At 47.6% G+C, this 21,866-nt stretch overlaps 1 non-coding gene across 1 annotated transcript; it reads right to left on the bottom strand.

The window, feature by feature from the left end:
- Window positions 1-7,605: 7,605 nt before the first annotated feature.
- LOC134391485 (U6 spliceosomal RNA) lies at window positions 7,606-7,712 on the bottom strand. Its single transcript, XR_010025001.1, has one exon. It is a non-coding gene; the product is annotated as a U6 spliceosomal RNA (small nuclear RNA).
- Between the last annotated feature and the right edge of the window lie 14,154 nt (window positions 7,713-21,866).

Here is a 21,866-nt window from a genome sequence, read left to right as displayed (position 1 = left end):
GGGTGACGATCCTCCAAATGGGCAGTGGGTGGGGGAGTCGGAGTAAAGGCGCTGAAGGAGAGGCGGTGGCGGCGGAGAGGGACGTGTGGAATAGACTTCAGATGTGGTTGAATGTCACGTTCATGTCTATTTCTGGGGTAAAGATGATCCCAATTAATAATTTCACCTAGAAGTGACTTCATTACCAATGTCATTATCCACTGCGTGTCTCTGTGTGAGGCCGTGGAGATCTCAGGGTGTTCCATCTGAAATGTCACCTCTAACTGGGAAGCTGCATCTCTCGCAGCCGTGCCTGGCTTCTTGCGTCTAGGCCTGTGGCCTCGCAGGGACGGCTGAAGCAGGAGCACGCAGCACTGATGGCAGACAGATCCACAGGGGCTGGCACCAGAAACAGCAGAGCGTCATCACCGGGCATGAGAAACGGGGCCTTCAGTAAAAGAGAGAATGGGAGAGGCAGGCTGAGCAGGAGACAGTGACAGGCAGCCTGGCCACAGTGGAAGAGGGGAGGGGCAGGAGGTGGAGGTGTCTGGAGCTGCAACCCCTCTACTACACCTGGGTCAGTTGTCCATTGCTGCATAACACGTGTCCCCCAAACCTGGGGACTTAAAACAACAGTAATCCTTTATTCTTTCCTGCAGTTCCTCTGAGTGAGGAATTCAGATGTGCACAGTGGGAGGGTTGGGTTTTGCTCCATGACGGACCTCTGCTGGAGGGTGTGAAGGCCAGACACGGAAACCATCTGAAGGTTCAGCCACCGACAAGCCTGCAGGGGGTGCTGCCTCTCAACTGGGACACCATGTGGGCCTCTCCGTGTGGTCTGGGCTCCCTCACAATATGGTGGCCCATTCCATGGGCAAGCGTCGAGGGGTGAGGATGGAAAAGGGGAGAGAGAGGAAAAGGGGACAGAGACAGACAAAGACACAGAGAGAGGAAGGAGGGGGATGGGGAAGTGGGAGGAAGAGGAGAGAGAAGGAGGGAGAGCGAGCAGGGGTGGTAGCTGACTCCTTTTCTTTTCTTGCTCACTTGAGAAGTCATGCAGCATCATGGCCACCATTGGGGGCATCCAGAGCCACTATGTTCAGGGGTAGGAAACACAAACCTTCCTCTGGGTGGGAGGAGTGGCCATCACATCTCAGACACAAGTTGGAAGGGACGCCATGGCTGTCTCTGGAGCAGTGTCTATCACACCCTCTCAACTCCATGGAACCCCACCAAGCTTGACTTTGTTAACTGACCCACTTTCCCCTGAGAGTTTTGCAAATTAAGTTCTTAAATGGAAAGAAACTCTGAGTACACCTGGCTGATTCTGGAGAGAAGCTGCCTGTGGGTTCAAAGAGGACCGTTTCGGGAAGTTGTTTGGGCAGAATCTCCCAGAAGCATAGCAAGTGCTCTTCACTCAGCCGCAGGGAAAAGGAACAACACATAAAACCCAGGACGATGGCGTGTGACACCGCCAGAGGAGGGGGATTTGGGATTAGCTTCAGCACTTTTTCATTCACTTGTCTGTGGCCGGGACCTTGGTTTCTCTCTCTGTCCTTCGCTCTCTTTCTGGCTCTTTTGTAAAAATAACATGGTGCAGAGTTAGATGATGTGAGAACTTTCCCGGGGGCCTGCCCGAGGCAGGTACGAGTGCATGGTAGAGGCGATGGTGGTCATTATTGCCAGTGTCACTGCTGTTATGGGCCAATGAAAACAAACCCACCTCAGTAAGGAGAGACGTTGCAGGAAAAGACTATTGCCACAGGGAGGACACTCTAACCATGAGGTCTGCCAGCATCGCCAGGGTTAGGCAAAGAGGGTGTTCCTTTTATAGGGAGGAGTGAGCAAGGCTAGAAAGAATCAGTGGGGAAATGGGATGAAGGGTAGTGTGGGTGTGACCAGACCGAAGACCTGAGAACATTCGGTGGGGCAGGTGCAGCAGGGGGAGCTGTGTGCTGGCTCAAAGTTTGGTTCACAAGAGTTTTATACTGATTGATCAGTCAGGAAAGCAGTTTGGCCAATCATTTATGAGGCAAAGAATGGGAATTTGGATGGTCTGTGTCTGGCCTTACTGATGCTGGAAGAAAGGTCTGGGGAGGCCTGATAGCCGGCCTCAACCCACCCTGTCCTCTAGCAGGTTCTCGACTCTTCCACAGGAAATAATTCAAGAGCAGAGTCCCAGCACAAGGTGAAAACAGGTTTAATGTAACAGATGAGAGATACAGCTTCACAGAGAAGTGCGGCCTAGCTCCAGAGACTGAGCAGGTTCTACACCATGTTTAATACGAAAGCAAGAAATGCATACTTAACATTTAGTACAAAGTGTACGCTGGTTCAAGATAGTGAGCAGTGCCCCTTAGAAACAAGCTTAACACAAAAGTAAAGGATACACACCTCTCCTGGCAATGTGCGGGTGGGCTCCAGGAAAGCAAGCACGACCGCGGCAAGTTTAATACAACAGTACAAATACACATTCGCAGACAAAGTGCAGGCTGGCCCCAGAGTGAACAGCAGCCTGACAAAGGCAAGTTTGAGACAGAAAGAAAGAAATACACATCTCAGGTGAAGTGTGAGCTGGCCCCAAGAGAGTGAGCAGCAGCAGCCCCACTTTCTACCAGGATTCTACTTTCGTAGTTTCACTTCCTAATACATATTCATGCTACCTAATGAATATTTATGTAATGGGATGGTTCCCAGTCACATAATATAGTTTTGCCCATGCTCAGTTAGTCTCTTTTAGAGCACACTCTTTGGTTAAATTCCATCACGTGCATTGAATATACCCAGAGTATTAGCTGCTTTTTAGCCCCTCCGGTGGAGGGTCATTCAAAGGATAAACTCCCTTCTTCTGAGCATGCTCAGCCACGGGAGTCATGTAACTCCTTTTTACTGGGCGTGCTCACTATCTGACTGATACAAATGTGCCCCTTGTGGTATCTATTTGCCCTGTTGGTGCCAAAAATAGGTGCAATTAGCAACAGTAACTCTCCTCTAGGGGAGGCCCAGGGGAGGGGTCCGAGACATTGGGGAGTGGCTCAAAACTCAGAGGAGTGTCTTGACACCCAAACCCCTCCTACCTCATCACCACAGGTAAAGGAGGGGCAACCGTATCTTTCATGAGTCGTATCTTTCATACTGGGCTTCCTTGCTGTGTTCTCAGAACACAAAGGGTGGTGGGAATTCTTAATCTTCTCTGTTTTCCAAGATCACAGGGCTCTTGTCAAGTTCAACCTTGCCGAATGGTTCCAGAGGGTGGGCATGTGAGCACGCCCTCAACACCCACACTGGGCCAGGCCAGGCCTGAGAATGCAGTGGTGAGTGGAGTGAGTTCCCCATCCCTGCAGACATTAAGCACAGGCTGGCAATTTGTGTAAAGTCTCTGGTATAAAGGGCCAGCCAGTGCCAGGAGCCCTTGGCCCACTGAGGTCACTGAGTGCTCGTTTATCTTTGCAGTGTCTGCCATGCCTGCCGTGAGGTTGGTGCACGTGTTGTCTGAGTGGGGGAGACTTGGGCTCTTTGTGACTCTTCACGGTCTTTGGCTCCTGGATATCAAATGTTACTCTCAGGGTGGGATTAAATAGCTGATTAGGTGACCTTTTTTCACTGCGGCCGATGTACGTATGGAAAACAACTGTCAGAGAATTCCATTAGAAATCAAATCCTGTTGTCATTTCTCAAGACTCTCTTTTATGTTGTGATATAGTTCTCAGAATAAAAAGCTGCTGTAACATTAATCCCCTAATACTCCTGTGTCAGGGTTACATGGTCTGGGATGCTGCACTACTGTGTGTTTTATATGTATGTGTTTTTTTTTTTTTTAATGGCTGGTACAAGTATCAAACCCTGGACCTTGGTGTTATATCAGCACCACGTTCTAACCAACTGAGCTAGCTAACTGGCCAGCCTTGATGCTGCACTTCTGACCCAAGACACTGCTTGTAGAGGTTCTTTATTCCCATCCCTGTTAGAAGCTTTCTGGCTTGGCTTTTATGTGAGCAAGCTATAGCATCTTGTTTGGACCAGTGCATCAGTACAGCTGTTATTGCAGATACAAATCCAGGCCTTATGCATCACGTGGCCAGCCATATAGAACATGGTGTTAAAGCAGCCAACTCCCTGGACACTTGGGTAAATTTCGATGTTCATATGCTTCATATATTTATTATATTATAACTCAATGACCGTGAATGTCCTTGGACTCTAGTTCTGGTTTCAAAGCATTGAGTTGGTGTGCAGTGCTGTATGCACGGTCTCCAGGGATTTGCAAACTTGGCCTGGGGAAAGGTCAGCTGGAAAAGTAGTTTTAAACACAGTCCATGGAATGTGGTGGGCTCTGATGGTTTCTGACTTCTGGAATCAGTCACTGTGAACAAGAGGTCATAGAGTTCTGGGGTTGGTAAACATTTTCAGTCAGCCAAGTGTTTCCACCCAAGATACAGAGTGTATGGAGAGAGATGACTTCAGAGTCCCGGGTGTGCACACCCTCAGCGTTATGGCTCATTCTGGCCTCAGGCAGTGTGTGGCCTGGGAGGGGTGTGTTAGGTGGGAGAGTTGGAGGCTTCATCATGAGACCTGTAGAGTGAGCCCAGAGGGCATGGGGGATAATCTCAAGACTGAAATGTGGAAGAGAGTACTGGGAGAAGCTCGGGCAGGGTACAGAGTGAGAATAGCAACCAAGGAGATCCCAGTAACTCCCAGTGGTCATAAAAGGAGGGACATAACTGGGAAGTGGGATGCATTCTCACTGGCTGTCCCCATTTCCGGTCTGTTCTGCCCAGTGCTCCTGCAGACTGTACCCCCTGTGGGTCCTAGCAAGAGGAAGGACAGGGAGGAGCAGGCGAGCGGGAGGACAGGGGCCCGTCTGACACAGTGGCACCCATGTGGCTGCAGCCTCATGGGGCTGCAGTGCACCGAGCAGCCCTGGCCTCAGCACTGGGCACCAACAGCTCCCAGGCACTGCTCATCTGAGCTGCCTTGTCACCCTGGTTTGTCTCTTCACACCTGGGTAAGCTTCCCTCCATGACAGGCTCCCCCTTAAACCATCTGAATAGAAATCTGTGTGCTGCCAGCATCATGGTGAGATTGTAAGAAATGAGTTTTTAATCACGCTAAAGCAGAACTGGCTTCCTTACGAGTTTGTTGCAATTGGAGAGGCTCAAGGTTCATTTGGATGATGTGTCAGGTCAAGAAGTGGATGCCAAGATGAGATATGCCTCGCTGGAGATTTGCTGGGGAACTGCTTGCAGAGCTTGGTCATTGCTGGGAGTAGCTGGAGCAAGTGCGGTCCGGTGGGAATGTCCAGTGGATCTGAAGGAGTGGCAGCTGGGGGCTGTTCACCCCTCTCTTGGACAGATCTGAGCAACACACCTCCCTAGCCACCACCTTTTGGTTATGTCTTGCAGGCAAGGAAGCTTATATAGAGGCGAAGAGGGAAAGCTTCCACTCTGCCCTCTGAAGGGTCGCTGAAAACCAACTGACGTTAGACAGATTAATAGGAAAAAAAGGCACACAAATCTGTTAATGTGCATGAAGAAAATCACAACAGAGTGATTATCCAATAACCCAGTGAGGTCCAGATGATTATATACCCTTCTTCACACGGGAAAGCGGAGAAAGCGAGAAGGGGCAATGTAGTCAACTTGAGGGGTAGTACACGACTTTAGAGAAGATTAGTGAACCTGGGAGGCAGACATTATCTTGTAAATGGTTCTCTTTGGGATTTGAGTAAATGCAATCTTGTGACAAAGCCACAGATGTGGTTACATACCTGTGATAGACAATGAAATCTCAGGGAGGGGTTGAGTGGTGACCATATTCTCTCTGGTGGGTCCTGTGTTAAGGCAGATAAGGGACTATTAAAGCTTCTTCTAGCATCTGCTGATCTCCAAGAGCCTCTGACTGAAAATAATGAGCATATTAGGATGCCATTTTTGGGGGTGACCTTCCCTGGACTCCTTCACCTAGACAGGTGGACCTCCAAGCTGTGTGTGTGTGTTTCTGAGCTCACATTAGGGCAAGTGTGGGCTGTCCACATTGCTGCCTTCCTGGGTCAATCTTGTCCAGGTCAGTTTCCCCCTCACCAGTCACCAGCAGCTTTGGTCAGGAGCTACCATGTGTACTGGAAGTGGGTCCTCGGATAAGCCTCCTGCCCCCTCCTGGAGAAGGAAAATTGATTCCTGCTCTGTCACTGAATGTTTTGTGTCCTTTGGAAACAAAACAGATACATAGGCAGCCTGGCTTGTGCAGAAACTAACTTTGAGAGTGTAGCCACAAGTAAGCACCCGGAAAAATGTTTGGAAATGTTGATGCTTAACTGCTGGTCTTCTCTGTTGCAGAAGCCGTGGATGACAGATGAGATGGTCTGAGAACTGGGCCTTGGTGTCCTAGATCTTCTGCCTCAGTGTACCCAAGGTTTAATAGAGGTGTGGGGGGAGGGGGTTGGGGGGTCAGGGCGATGGCTTTGCACATTTCATCTCTTGCCTCTACCCATCAGTGACTTTGGCAGAACAAGACAGTGTATGAAACAAATATATACCCTTTATTGATGTGTTATGAAATGGGGCTTATTTACATCCCCCAGTTTCTAGATGTTTTCCAATATTTGCATTGCATTCAGTGAATTTTCTACAGGATGCTCAGCCTTATAATACAGCAAGTCTCAGAACTACTGAAAATAATAATTAGATACAATTTATTGGACATTTAATGCATGTCAGGCAGTGTGTGAGGGGCCTTTATCTTTTTATTTTAACAATTTTAGGTGATAGATGTTATTATCTCCATCTGTAGGGACACAAAATGAGTCTCAGAGAGAGTAAACAACTAGCTCAGTATCACACATCTTGTAAGTGGAGGATCTGGGATCCGACCTCCTACATGACTTTCCAAACCTGTGCCTTGACCAGGAAATTGAGAAAGAGGCAGAGAGCACTCTGTGAGTAGTTCATCACCAGAGACCAGATTCTACCCCAGATCATTGCTATAACGTTGGCATAGGGAGAAGAAAAGGACTATACGTCGCTCCTTCCCTTGGCTGTCCTTGCAGTTCTGGAAGCCTGCTTCTCAACAGACATAAATGCAACACCTCCTCAGGCTCTTGGGCCAGAGAGGTGGACCCCTGGTGGAGATGGCTCTTGGCAGGGACACTGTGGTCTTAGCAGCAGCTTCCTGCTTGGACTTGCTGAAGCACCTTGGGAATCCTATTCTCATTCCCTTCTCTCAAGCTCTTTATTGCATGCCGCACAATATGTAACATCCTGCTCTTTTAAGGTAATATCTGGAGAAGGAGCATGTTGGATCAGAGGTTCCCCAGCAATGTCATCTGGTCAGAGCTGGCTGTTGACGACAGTGGATGGGCCAGCTCTCTGGAGTATGCTTTCCTCTCTAACCCCATCAGCAGGGAGACTAAGCCCCCAAGCCCTGTCTCACTTGGCACATCATGGAGGGTCTGGCTCAGCACATTGTCACCCCAGCACATCAGCTCCAAGACAAACAAGACCTAGTGTGGTGGCACCACCTGCATTTTTTTTTTTTTTTTTTTTTTTTGGTGGCTGGCAGTACAGGGATCAAACCCTGACCCTTGGTGTTATCAGCACCACACTCTAACCAAGTGAGCAACTGGCCAGCCCAAACATGGAATGGTTCATGAATTTGCATGTCATCCTTGTGCAGGGGCCATGCTAATCTTCTCTGTATCATTCCAGTTTTAGTATATGTGCTGCAGAAGCGAGCGCCCACCTATGTTTATGATGGGCCAGTTCAGGCAGAGTGGGCTTGGGTCAGCAGGTGAAATTGAGTAGTAAGATCCTGGTCCTTCTCAGCCCCCTCCTTGCCCTCCATCATGGAGGCAGTGGATGTGCATGACTCACAGAATGAGCACAAGTTGTCGGGATCTCAGGAAGTGCCCTCAAATGGGATGCTGTTCTGTATGGAAGTCCCTGATACATGCTCATGCTGCTGGGACTTTTGTACCTTTCACCATTTCTGTGGCCCCTTCCTGTTTAATGATGTTTCCATGTGGCTGCATTTTAGTTCATGATGTTTCTTCTGCTGCAGTTCATGTCACTGGATCTTTTCCTTAAAATAGCCATCCCTGTTCCTCTGTCTCCCCAGGGGATATCCCTGTTTAGATCCCAAATGCAGACTCTTTCCTTACGGTGGAAGTAGATTCTTGCAGTCTTCTCTGACTTCACCATGCTTCTATGCTTTCTGCCAATATGAACACTTACTTCATTGCACAGATGCACAGTAGATGTGCGTTCTTTTGTTCATAGCTCATTTTGGTTGATTGAAGATGGCTGGAAGTCCTTAGCTGCTCTGTGCACCGAGAGGTGGTGTCTGACTCCCCTCCCTTGAATCTGGGCTGGCCCAAGGGACCTGGAGCCAAGCAGATGGTGCGGGCTTCTGAGGAGGCCATGAGAAGAAGGTTCAGGGTTTCCACCCTTCTCCTTTGGACCGGTTCACTCTCAGAGTGTTTCCTGTTGCGACACTTCCTCTCACAGCCCAGCCACCATGTCATGAGAAGCTGTGGTGACACGGAGAAGCCATGCATGTGACGTGTGTCAGCAGCTCGGCTGAGCTCCCAGCCATATGAGCCATAAAAAGCACCCCATTCTTGATGACTCAGATCGAAATGTCTTGTCTCACACTTCTGGAAGCTGGCATTCGTTCCTTCCAAGGGCACCGAGAAGTACTTGCCCCATGCTCCTCCTGCAGTTCTGGGGGTTTTCTGGTGATCTTTGGTGTTTCTTGGTTTTTTCTGCATCACCCCCACTTCCACCTTCATCTTCATGTGGTGTTCTCCCTGTTTGTGTGTCTCTGTGTCCAAATTTTTATAAGGACACTAGTCATATCAGATTAAGACCCACTCTACTCCAGTGTGACCTCATCTCAACTGATTATTTCAATGACCCGATTTCCAAATCAAGTCACATTCTGAGGTAATGAGGGTTAGGACTTCAACATACACATTTTGGGGTTGGGGGGCACACTTCAGCCCGTAACAGCCATAGTCAAACCTCACCTGGCTGTGTCTCCAGATGACTCCAGACCAGAGACCAAAATCTCCAAAATCTGAGTATGAACCATCCAGCTGAGCCCTGCCACCTCAGAACTGTGAGAGGTAATAGTGAATAGTTGTTTCCAGCCACTGAGTTTGGGGTGGTGTTTACACAGCAGTAGATGACTGTGACCCTCCCTGGTTTTCATAGATCAATTGAATATTGGGCTGGCATTTTAGTCTGTTTTGTGTTGCTATGACAGAAATACCTGAGACTGGGTAATTTATAAAGGAAAGAGGTTTATTTGGCTTATGATTCTGGGACAGCTGCATCTGGCATGGGCCTCAGGCTGCTTCTACTCATTGCAGAAAAAACAGCGGGCAGCTGGCAGATACAAGCAGATCACATGGTGAAAGGAAGCAAGAGAGAGAAAGAAGGTGCCAGGGTCTTTTTAAGCAATGAGCTCTCACGGGAACTAATAGAGCGAGAACTCACTATTAATCCCCTCTCCCCCAGGGAGAGCATTAATCCATTCAAGAGGGATCTGCCTCCATGACTCAATCAGTTTCCAACACTGCCACATTGGAGATCAAATTTCCACATGAGTTTTGGAGGGGACAACACATCCAGACTCCATCAGCTGGGGACATTGATTCTGAGCTTTTAAAGATTTTGAGATCCAGGGCAGATGAACGCCCATATGTTTTCATGGGCCATGCTTCATGGCACTCTAACTATATAAGAGAATCAGGGAGGGGCATGCCGGCCCAGAGATGTACTGCTTTAAGTGGCAGGGTCTAGACTCAGGCCCCCGGGGTACTTGTGGACCTGCCTCTGTGGCTAACTCCCTGGAGGGGAGATGATACTGCCTACTCAGGTCTCTTCCCATGACTCCAAGTGCTGAAGGCTTTGGGGTCTCCTCAAAAATGTAAGAAAATGTAGACAATCTGGAGAGGGTGACTGCCACCTTCCAGGGGCAGTGGCCACAGCTGGTGGAGAGAAAGGCCCTGTGTTCTCCTGTGTCCCTAGAACTGTCATTTGCAAGCTGTGTGGGCCACATGCATCTTGGTAGCAGGAACCGCTGAGCCTTTCCTCTTGAAGTCCTCAGGCCTGATGCGGGAAGGGCACCAGCTGGGCTCACAGTTACTCAGGAGGTGGACTTGTGTGTTATCAGAGGCCTGAGTGAGAGCAAAGGCTGACCAGTCAGTGACTTTGGAAAAGATGGGAGTAGGAGCCTCTAAAGTTCATCCACCAGCTTATTTCAGGACATAATTCCTGATGGTGGCTGTGAGGGAGAGTTCTGAGCTCCAGTCTGCCACATGCTGCTTACGACAGGTGTGGGTGGCTTTGATGGCAGATTCTGCGCAGTATCAAGACTGGCCATTATGGCCAAGTAGGTTATATATTTAAGCACATTTTAAGTGTCATGTATAATTTAGGTATAATTTATACATTTAACATTAGTTAAGGGAGAGGCAGTTGGCATCCAGGACAGGACTCTTGGTATTGAAATGTGTCTGAGAAAGTGACAGAAACCATTTGAAATAACGATTAGCCAGGTGTTTTTGATTCAGAGAAATATGGTTTACACGGCTTCTCTCAAAGTAAAAACACAATGGGATGCGTCCCCCCCTTCCCCCCAGTGTCATTAGGCCCTCAGCTGTCGTTGGAGAGGGGAGCATTTGACAGAACACTAGAGCGACTCTGGAAAGTTCCTGTTGCGCTCTTACCTGCTCACTGAGACCTGGTCTCCAGGACTATAATTTTCAGGGCCCTGCGTCACCCTGGTGGGCATAGTCCACAGAGGTGCTGCTAGCCGCCTGCCCAGGCACACAGGTCTGCCTGACAACTCGTTGGAGTTCTTTTGTGTTGCACTTAGACACGGCATTCAGGGATTGATCAGGTGGGTTTCACTGCAGTTTATTATTTTTTCCCTAGCACGTACTCCCAAAAGTTACCTGTTCATGGAGAAAGATATCATTAGTTCCCCAGAGTCTGACTGACCTTTGGATGCTGTCATCACCACATGGATCTAGCATCAGAGAGCTCGCCTCTGCGTCTGCAGTCCCAACATATGCATCCTCCTTGCCCGGTTCAGGGATCCACCCCTTCCTCAGCTTTGCCCCAGAAGCTCAGCCCTCCCTGCCCTGCAGCCCCGTGATGCAGTATTGCCTGGCTAGGGATCGCTGGGGCTGAGGTCTGGGCGTGGTCGGCCTGCCCTCGGGGGCACCTTGGCTCTGAGCTCCGTCCCTGCTTCCAAGGTTCCTGTTCCCAGAGCAAGTTGCCTTCCCTTCAGTGCCATCACTTCCCGGTGTCATAGGCCGTCACCCCCCGCCATCTGCCTGGAGCATCAGCCTCTGCACTCAGCTCTGTGAGTCTGCAGGGTGGGTGCAGCAGGCAGGGGATGGGCTCCGCCGAGGGGAGGCAGTGGGACCCTTCTGGCTAGCATGCCGCCCAGAGGCCCAAGCTCAACCGAACGAAATCTCGACAGCGCAGGGCTGCCAAGAGTTTTAAACCAAAGCTTCAGAGAGGGTGCCTGGGAGAGAAGCAGCCCAGTTTTATTCTGGGCACAGGAGTCCTGACTAGGTGCTCACGCCCAGAATGACCGCGAAGAGGCTGCAAGCGCAGGCCTCTCCCGGCCCCTCCGGCCCGGGCTCTGCGCGTGTGCCGGCGTCTTCCCCGACACGGCCGCTCTGACTTCTGTCGCGAGTCTGGAGCCACACCCGTCGGAACGGAGGGTGCGGAGAGACCCTCTGGCCGGCCCTCCTTGCGCAGGTCGGAACGCGTCCGAGCGTTCAGTGGCCCCACGCCTGGCTCCTGCACGTGTCCTTCACCCCGTGGGCCGACGACTGCCCAGAGCAAACAGCGCGAGCGAAACGTCTGCCGTGTGGCCGGGTGGGGTTAACGCGATGCGGAGTGAGCTGGCGTTGCGCGGCGGCGGCAGGCGTCTAAGGACGCTGTCCTGCGGCGGGAGCCCGAGGGGCCGGCGTGGCGTTCTCCGCCCAGGCTCCAAGCGGCGCAGAGTCAGGCCGGATGGATCCCGGGTCCGGAGGAGGAGCGAGCACGGACCCGGGATTTGGCGGCCAGGGTACAAAGCAGGAGGGCTCGCCCGAGATCTGGCTCAGCTCTAGTCTGTCCGAGAACAGGGAAGTCCCCAAGAGCGTGGGTCCTTAGGATCTGAGACCCTGCCCCTCCAGCGCCTCCCTCAGGAGTGGAGGCGAGGTGGGATTGGCGGCTGGGAGGGAACACGTGTGGCCGGAACACCTGCTGCGTGCCAGGAGCGTTCATATACAACGTGGTGGCCGAAGTGGTTTCTTCATAGCTGGCATCAGAATCCCTCAGGGGGAAGAAGAGAACTTTACTTGTTGAGAAAATGCTTGGGATCAAGGCCAAGACGGCTTCTGTCCCACTCCCCTGAAGGCTCAGGGTCTGCTGATCCTAAGGCTTCTGAACAAGGGAGGGGTCTGGGAGGGTCAGGTCAGGAACAGCCAGGGAGGGAATGGGAGCTGCCACGCTAACTTCTGGGCACTAGAGTTTAGGCCCCAAACCGTTCAGAGTCCTTTGAAAGTGCTTCCAAACTCTTACACACTGTTGGTGGAAATGTAAATTAACACAGCCATTATGCAAAACAGTATGGAGTTTCCTCAAAACACTAAAAATAGAACTACCATATGATCTAGCGTTCCCATTGTTGGGTGTTTATCCAAAGAAAATGAAATCCATATCTGCACCCCATGTTTATTGCAGCACTGTTCACAATAGCCAAGATATGTAATCAACGTTTATCAACATATGATGGATAAAGAAAATGTGGTATACAGCCACTTTGGAAAACACTGTACTGGTTCCTTAGAAAGCTGAGCTTATGTCCATCTCATGATCAAACAATTTCATGACTGGGGATTTATCCCCCAATCCACAGAGTGAAAAGACAACCTACAAAATGGCAGAAAATATTTGCAAACTGTGCTTCTGGCAAGGGACTAATATCCAGAACATACAAATAACTCAAATGACTTCACAGTAGAAAAACAAATAATCCAATCAAAAAATGGGCAAAAGACCTGAATAGACATTTCTCAAAGGAGGACATACAAATGGCCAACAGGTATATAAAAAACATATGTCCACAAAAGGACTTACACATAAATGTTGATAGCAGATTTACTTGTAATAGCCCCAAATTGGAAATATCCCAGTTGTCTATCAACAGGGGAATGACTACATTGCATAATGTTGAATATACTAGTTATCCTGATTTGAGCATCACATATTGCCCACAAGTACTGATATTCAATGCTGTGCCCTACAGATATGTACAAATCAACTGTTTCAATAAAAAATAAATAAAATTTAAAAAAAAACAGTAAAAAACATTCACGACAAACTCACCGCCAGTATCATCCTAAATGGGGAAAAGCTTAAAGCTTTTCCTTTAAGAACAGGAAATAGACAAGGATGCCTGCTCTCACCACTTCTATTTAACATAATATTCGAAGTACTTGCCAGAGTAATTAGACAAGAGAAAGAAATAAAGGGCATGCAAATAGAAAAAGACAAGTCAAATTGTCCCTGTTTGCAGATGACATGATTCAATATATAGAAAACCTAAGAGACTACCAAAAAACTCTTAGAACTGTAAATAAATTCAGTAAAATTGCAGGATACAAAATCAATATACAAAAATCAGTAGTGTTTTTATACTCCAACAACAAACTAGCAGAAAAAGAAATCAAGAAAGCAAGCCCATTTACAACAGTCACCAAAAAGATAGAATACTTAGGAATAAATTTAACCAAGGAGGTGGAAGGTCTCTGCAATGAGAATTATAAATCACTGCTGAAAGAAATTAAAAAGGACACAAAAAGATGGAAAGACTTTCTTTGTTCATGGATTGGAAGAATCAACATAATGAAAATGTCCATACTACCAAAAGCCATCTACAGAGTCAATGTGATCCCCATCAAAATACCAATGACATTCTTCACAGAAGTAGAAAAAGAAATCCTAACATTCATATGGAACCACAAAAGACCCCAAATAGCCAAAGCAATACTGAGCAAAAATTAAATAAATAAAGCCAGAGGCATTACACTTCCTGACTTCAAACTATGCTACAAATCTATAGTAAACAAAACAGCATGGTACTGGCATAAAAATAGACACTCAGACCAATGGAACAGAATAGAAAACCCAGAAATCAACCCACATGTTTACAGTGAACTGATCTTTGACAAGGGCGCCAAGAACATACAATGGAGAAAGGAGAGCCTCTTCAATAAATGGTGCTGGGAAAATTGGACATCCATATGTAGAAGAATGAAACTAGACCCATATCTCTTGCCATATACCAAAATCAACTCAAAATGGATTAAAGGCTTAAATTATAAGACCTAAAACTTTAAAACCTCTTTTAAAGAAAACATAGGGGAAACACTCCAAGATGTAGGACTAGCCAAATACTTTATGAATAAGACTCCAAAAGCACAGACAACAAAAGAATAAACAAATGGGATTATGTAAAACTAAAAAGCTTCTGCAGAGCAAAAGAAACAATCCACAGAGTGAAAAGACAACCTACAAAATGGCAGAAAATATTTGCAAACTGTGCTTCTGGCAAGGGACTAATATCCAGAACATACAAGTAACTCAAATGACTTCACAGTAGAAAAACAAATAATCCAATCAAAAAATGGGCAAAAGACCTGAATAGACATTTCTCAAAGGAGGACATACAAATGGCCAACAGGTATATAAAAAAATGCTCAACATCACTAATCATCAAGGAAATGCAAATCAGAACCACTTTGAGATACCATTTCACCACAGTTAGACTGGCTGTTATCAAAAAGACAGAATTAACAAATGCTGATGAGGATGCAGAGAAAGGAGAACATTCTGCACTGTTGTTGGAACTGTAAATTAGTACAGCCATTATGGAGAACCATATGGAGGTTCCTTAAACAACTACAGACAGAACTACCATGTGATCCAGCAATCCCACTACTGAGTACATATATCCAAAGGAATGGAAATCATCATGTCAAAGGGATAATTGCACTCCCATGTTTTAGCAGCTCTATTTACAATAGCCAGGCTATGGAACCAACCTAAATGTTCATCAGTAAGGAAAAATGTGGTATATATATACAATGGAATACTACTCAGCCATAAAAAGAATGAAATTCTGCCATTTGCAGCAACATGGATGGGCCTGGAGAAAATTATGCTAAGTGAAACAACCCAGGTGCAGAAAGAGAAATACACATGTCCTCATTCATAAGTGGGAGCTGAATTCATAAATAAACAAATAAGCAATAGAGAGAGAGAAAAAAAGAAAAAAACAACAGTCACAATAATATGTTGAACACTCTTAGAAGGAGGGAACATACTGTGGTTACTAGAGGTGGAAAGGGGGAGGCAAGAGGGAATGGCGGGGGGTTAATGAGAAATTAATGAGAAATTGGTTAATGGACACAAAGAATGATTATGTATTGTAATGATGAATAAGCTAACTATCCTGATTTGACCATCACACGTTGTACAGAAGTATTGATAGTCAACTTTGTACCCCACAAATATGAATGATAAATTATCTTTCAATAAAGAAAAATAGAGGAATAAATAAAGAATTGTGCTGTGTCCATACCGTGCACTACTACTCAGCAGTAAGGAGAACCAACCTGTTGACACATGCTACAACATGGATGAATTCCAAAAACATGCTTCATGAAAGAAGCCAGGCACAAAAGAATACATACGTGTGATTCTATATAAGTTCTAAAAAAGGCAAAACTAATATGTAGTGATAAAAATCAGATAAATGGTTGTTTGAGGAGGGGTGGTCTGGGAAAGGGCAAAGGAAACTTTCTGGGCTAATGAAAATGTTCTCTTGATAGGGAAGCAGATGATATATATGTGTACATTCATTACATCTGGTCCGACCATACATTTTACATCTGGGCTTTTTCACCAGATGTAAATTATGCCTCAATAAAAATGTTCTTTTAAAAAGTGCTTGAGACCAGAAAAAATTATGTCCCCCAAAATGCAATAGGATAATGCAGTTTGTTACTAAAAATGTAATTACATTTGAGAGGAATTCGTGGTCTAGCTTATGTTGTAAGAATTCCCAAGTATATATAATAATTGCCAAGATGTCTTAGCCTATCAAGCATTAATACTAAGGAATTGTGGTATGTCCATACTGTGGACTACTACTTAGCAGTGAAAAGAAATTATTTTGCTGGAATCCAAACAATGCTGAAGTTTAATTGATTTTAAATAACTTCAGGTATTTACAGCAAAATAAATTCTGGGTTGAACCATATAAGGTTGTCATTTTTGTACCTCAGAATAATCAAATGAATTGGAATCACACAGTATGCAGCCTTTGAGTCCCATGTCTTTCATATACATAATGCATTTGATATTGATGTTGCACGAATAAGTAGTTCATTCCTTGTTATTGCTGAGCAATAGTCAATGGAACATTGGATTGTGGTACATCACAGTTTGTTGATCTGTTCACTGGTTGATGGACATTTAAATTGTTTCCAGTTTTTGGCAATAATGCATAAAGCTGCTATAAACCTTCATGTACAGGTTTTTTGAGTGGACATATGTTTGCTTTTTTTAGGGTAAACACGTAAGAGTGAGACAGCTGTGCCATATGGTAAGGGTTTACTTAACTTTATAAGAAACTGCCAAACTGTTTTCCAGAGTGGCCGTATCATTTTGTTTTTCCACCATCAACGTATGAGAATTCCAGTTGCTCTGCATCCTCACCAGCATTTGGTAGCATCAGTTTTTTGTTTTTTTTTTTACCTTGAGCCATCCTAATAAGTATGTAGTGGTTTTACCTTGCATTTCTTTAATACTGAAATTGAACGTCTTTTAATATTCTTATTTCCCATCTATAGTTCTTCTTTGCTGAAGTGCCTGTTTAAATCTTTTGCCCATTTTTATATTAGATTATTATTATTGAGTTTGACAAATTTTTCTGTAGCCTGGCTACCAATCCTCTACCAGATACGTGTTCTGCAAATATTTTCTTCCAGATACTGGTATTTTTTTTTTATTTTTGTAACAATGTCTTTTGAAGAGCGGATGTTTTTAATTATGAGGAAGTCTAATCTAGCAATATTTTTATGGTTCCTGCTTTTTTGCATCCTAAGAAATCATTGTTTTTTCTCCTGTGTTTTCTTCTAACATGTAGCCCTTTTTATTCTAGCATGTGCATGTGTGTGTGCATGTATGTGCATGTACACGGGGCTGTCTCTGTAACCAGAGTCAGACCACCTTGAAGACAGTGACCACAGCTCAGCCATCCTTGCTTCCACAGTGTGCTGCGGTCCCCTACGCAGTGCTGCCTCAGTGACTGCTGATGAACCAGGACCAGTAATAGGCCCCTGTGGAAGGTGTTTGGGGCCAGATGGGGCAGCTTCCCAGCCTTCTCAGCCCATCATTGCAGAAGTGGCTTTATTTTTTCGGTGGGGTCTGACATAATCTCCCAGAGCTTGCTGTTGGCTGTGGCCCCAGCTCACACTAGCCCATCTCCAGTTCACCTTAGAGCTGGCAACCTCTCTGAGCCCCAGCCTTTCTGTCCCTCTTGGGGGGGAAGTGGAGAAGACATTGCAGCCATTTCGTGTCCCTTTTCTGTAAGCATCATGACCTTTCTAGGAGTCTCTGAGATAATGTCAAGTGCACATGCCTTTGGTGCTTGAATCCTTCCAAATGTTCAGCCCCCTCCCCCACCCATCATCCCCCAAAGTTCACCTGTGACAGCGAGTAGGGAGTGTGCTTCTTGCTCGGCCTCACCTCTGCTTAGCCCAGTGTATGCACAATCACCTGAGCATTTACAAGGATGCCAGCTTATTAGACCCTGATTTAAACTCTTTTAAGTCATTGATATTTGTTCACAGGAGGAAAAGGTGATCATTGAACACAGATACAATGGGCCCACATGGTCTGCTCCTGTCACATGTGTCTGTTCTCCTTTGGATCCCCTCATCTGGGGACCCTTCCTTCTTTTGGGAAGTTTCCCTCTGAAGTTCTCTGACATCGGACTAGCAAACACTTGATTAACTCTCAACCAAAGTCAGAGGGAAGCTACGACATAAATGACACTGTGAATGAAACCAGGCGTGCTGTCCAGGAGCCTCCTTCCCACTGAAGCCAGCACCTGGATGGTCTGGTGGGCTCAGCTTGCACTCTGGTGGGTGGGCACATTTTGTTTCCCCTGACTCTAGCCTTCCACAATTCATTCCTTTCCCAGCCTTCATTTGTTCTGTGCCAGCTGAGGATATATTATTTCTACCTGGATGGAAGTTTCTATTCTGATGTTTTGCACAGTCCTTGGGAAAGATCAGCCTGCACAGGTGCATGGTTTTGGAAAAGGCCTTCTTTTTCATTCCATCTTTCAGCTGGGAGTGTTTATGCATAGTGAAGGCTCCATGTTAGTAATATGGTAGCAATGCTATGATACAGATGGCAAGGCAGCTGGAGATGGACCCTGGGTGGACAATGTGTGGCTTCTTTCTTCAGTGGCCTCAGCATTCAGTGGTTACCCTGCCTGACCAGCCAGGAGCATGGGGCAAAACTGTTATTTAAATTCATGTCCTGTGAGTGACAACAGAAGGGAAGCTCATGCTGGCCACCACGCTTAAAGGAACTCCGCAAACTTGCTGTGGCTTTGCTCAAAGACATGCGTGGGGTGGTTTGGTCTGCAACTAGCCTAGTGTTCTGAGAGATTTAGAAAAGGCAGTGCCCCTGATAAGCTGCTTGGTTCTTGGCTGTACATGCTTAGTGCCCTGTGTACAGACCACACTCTTGCACAGACCACACAGACCTCACCTATGTCCAGTGAACAAGTCTATTTTGAATCATGAGTCACCTGAACATGATTCCCTAGAGAATTGAATAAAAGCCTCCAGTGTCCCCTGGGGAAAGGCACTGTGTTTTCCATAATGTCAATCATGGTTAAGGTTGAGTGTATCAGTGGGAGAGTCAGGCCTGGGAGGAAGGATTTGCATATCTGGTAGGACCTGCTCCTTGGAAGACATTCAGTGCACTCCGATGAGGGAACCGACTCTCAGTCAGGAGAAATCCAGCCCTCCGCAGGCTACAGCATTTTGGGGGGCTGTCTGCACATGGAGCAGTCTGGGAATTGGGCCAGGAAGGTGTTTGTTAGTCTATTCAAACATTTTTGAAGACCGCCCCCTGTGCCAGGCATATGCTGGACTGGCACTTAGGTGGTGGGCACACGTCCCTGCCCCAAAGGGGCTTAGGGTGTAGGTGCAGTGGAAGGAGTGACAGGAGACAGGAAAAGGGCACATCGAGACAGAGAAGAAGTGCTGATCAGGGGCAACCACAGCTGCTACAGGTGCAGAAGACAGCCCCTGCGTAGCCTGGGGCATCAGGGAAGGCTGCCTGGAGGAGGGAGGTCTACCCTAAGCTCAGAAGATAAATGGGAGTTAGAAAATAGTGGTGAAGGTGTTTTCACAGGGGAAAGTGAGAGCAGAAGGAGTCTGAGGGCCTGACATGGTCAGAGCATTAAATGACACTTCTAGGTCTGCCAGACCACCAAGGGTCCTTAAGCCTCTTAAAGCCCTACTTGTCTGTAGGGGAACCCGAATGTCTTTAGGCTGTGGGAGTGGGACAATTCAGAGTACTGCTGCTTTTAAAACTGTTTCCTGCTGCCGTGAACCAACAGAAACATCCACAGTGCTCTCTTTTCTCCATCTTTGCAGAGCAAACCTCTGCACAACCTCTTTGAGCAAAGTGAGGGAGGGAACTGCACGATGGTTCTCTGGGTGGCCTGGGACTAACCCGTGTCCACCACCTTCCTCACTTTCAGTGCTCAGGAATGACTGTGGGATATGCTGGGAGTGCCAGTTCCTGAGACGGGCTGGAAAGGACCCAGGCTCTGTTCTCATCCCCCTAGAAAAAGGACGTCCTTCAACCCTTGAGCCCTGGTTCACATAGCCACCAGGGTATAAAACCCAGAGTGGCTCCTTTTCAGGGTCCCTGCTCTGTGGTGCAAATGAGGCACGTGCAGTCAAGGCTGTTTACCCGACAGGTTTCCTGAGCCTTGGGTCCTGCTGTCTCATCTGTGAGTAGCAAGTCACTCATGTAGCTTGTTGCATGTGAGCCTCTGTCTCACTAGGCTCAGGCAAGTGGGTCACCAGGGCACAGGGAACCTGTTTCACAGGAATTTTTTCCATTCTAGGATGACAGAACTGGGCTGAGCCACTCTTCCCAGACAAACAATGAGTTGACAGTCCATAGGGACCAGCTTTTGGTGAGAGATACAAGAAAATGTGTCTGCTCTTCATCAAGACATGATGAGGCTTTGGTGAGAGCCAAGACCCCAGGGAAGGACAGCATTCAGCCCCACCACCCAACGCATGGCCAGCTTTACCTGCCCTGCTGCTGTGCCTGGTGCCTGAAGTCGTTGCTGCTTCAGATGTGGGCCATGTCAGTCCAGCTGATGGAGGAAATACAGAAAGAAGGAATTCACAAGGGAGGGAGGTGGGGATCCCTTCCACCTCCTGACCTGTTGGGGCTGGTTCCCACTTACCTATGGTTCGGGAGCAAGGAGCTGGCTCTTGGCTCAGGGTGTGGTCTGGTGCTTGTTCAAAATTCCAGGCACGTTGGAATTGCAGTAGACAGGGAAAGGGGCTGGACACTGCCCTCAGTCCAGAGGGGGGCCATGGGGGCTGGACCAGCACCGCATCTTCTTCCTGTTTGGTTTGCATGTGAGTATTCTGGACACCCAAGATGTCACATACTCTGTTCTGGGGTTGGCATCTGCCAACTTCATGGTACAAAGACCCTGTTCAGTATGGACAAGGCAGCTGATTCATATGGATATTTATTTCTGTCTCATCCCTGATATTCCTTCTTCCAGATCAATTGGGAGTCCAGAGTTTTTGCTCCATTGGGTCAGGGGAATTTATGGAGGGATTAAAGACCACCTTTTTTCTGTTCTGAGTTCCTGGAGGGGCTTCCACTAGAAAGGAGACAGGTAGTGGTGACAATGGCCAGAAAAAGGGGAGCGAGTTGCTTCTGCCTGTCTGTTGTGGGAGCCACATCACCTGGGAAGGACTGTGGCTTTTCCTTGGAGGGACAAAGAGCACCACTGCAGGCTCTGAGTGGAAGAAACAGGGTGTGACTTAGGTTTAAGAGGATCGCCCACACAGCTAGGAGGAGACTAGACTCCTCCAACCGGGGACCTGTTTGGAGACACTGCAGAAAGCCAGGCTAAGGCCACTGCAGGTCGGGGCTGGAGCCAGAGGTCACAGTGGATATGATGGGTGGTACTTGAAGGCATCGGATGTGGGATGTCAGAGAGAGAAGATTTGAGATCATGCCAGGCTTTGCAATGAGGGAGATGCCATTTACTGAGGTGGGTGCGATTGTAGGGTCCTGGGTTAGTGGCTTGGGGAGGAGTCAGGAGTCCTGCCCCTGTGGTGAGTCTGAGCTGCTCACAGTCACCTGGTGGATGCGCTTGTGCAGAGTTCAGGGGAGGGACTGGCTGGAAGTACCATTGGGAGTCACCGGCACATGGCCAGTCCCTGAAGCTGGGACTGGAGGAGCTTTCCAGGGCTGGGGTGTGGCCAGCAGAAGCCTGTGGACTGAGCCTGGGGCTCCTGATGTCAGGGACAGTAAGGGTGAGCAGAGCAGGAACGGGCGGGAGGCAGCCATGGAGGTCAGATCCCATGCAAGGCACATGTTCCAGGCCCTGGATTCTGAACCAGCCCGAGCGGTTCTCAACCAAAGCAAACTAGAAAGGCTCTCATCTCTCTAGTGAGGGGCTTGCTAAGGAGCCAGGGAGTCTTCTGACTGAGACACCAAACTGGGCCCCTCTTAACCATGTCCTAGTGA

The sequence above is a fragment of the Cynocephalus volans genome, chromosome 11 (assembly GCF_027409185.1).
Source record: "Cynocephalus volans isolate mCynVol1 chromosome 11, mCynVol1.pri, whole genome shotgun sequence".
Taxonomy (NCBI): Eukaryota; Metazoa; Chordata; class Mammalia; order Dermoptera; family Cynocephalidae; genus Cynocephalus; species Cynocephalus volans.
The sequence above is the reverse complement of the archived record's forward strand: the minus strand, read 5'-3'. Positions and strand labels throughout refer to the sequence as shown.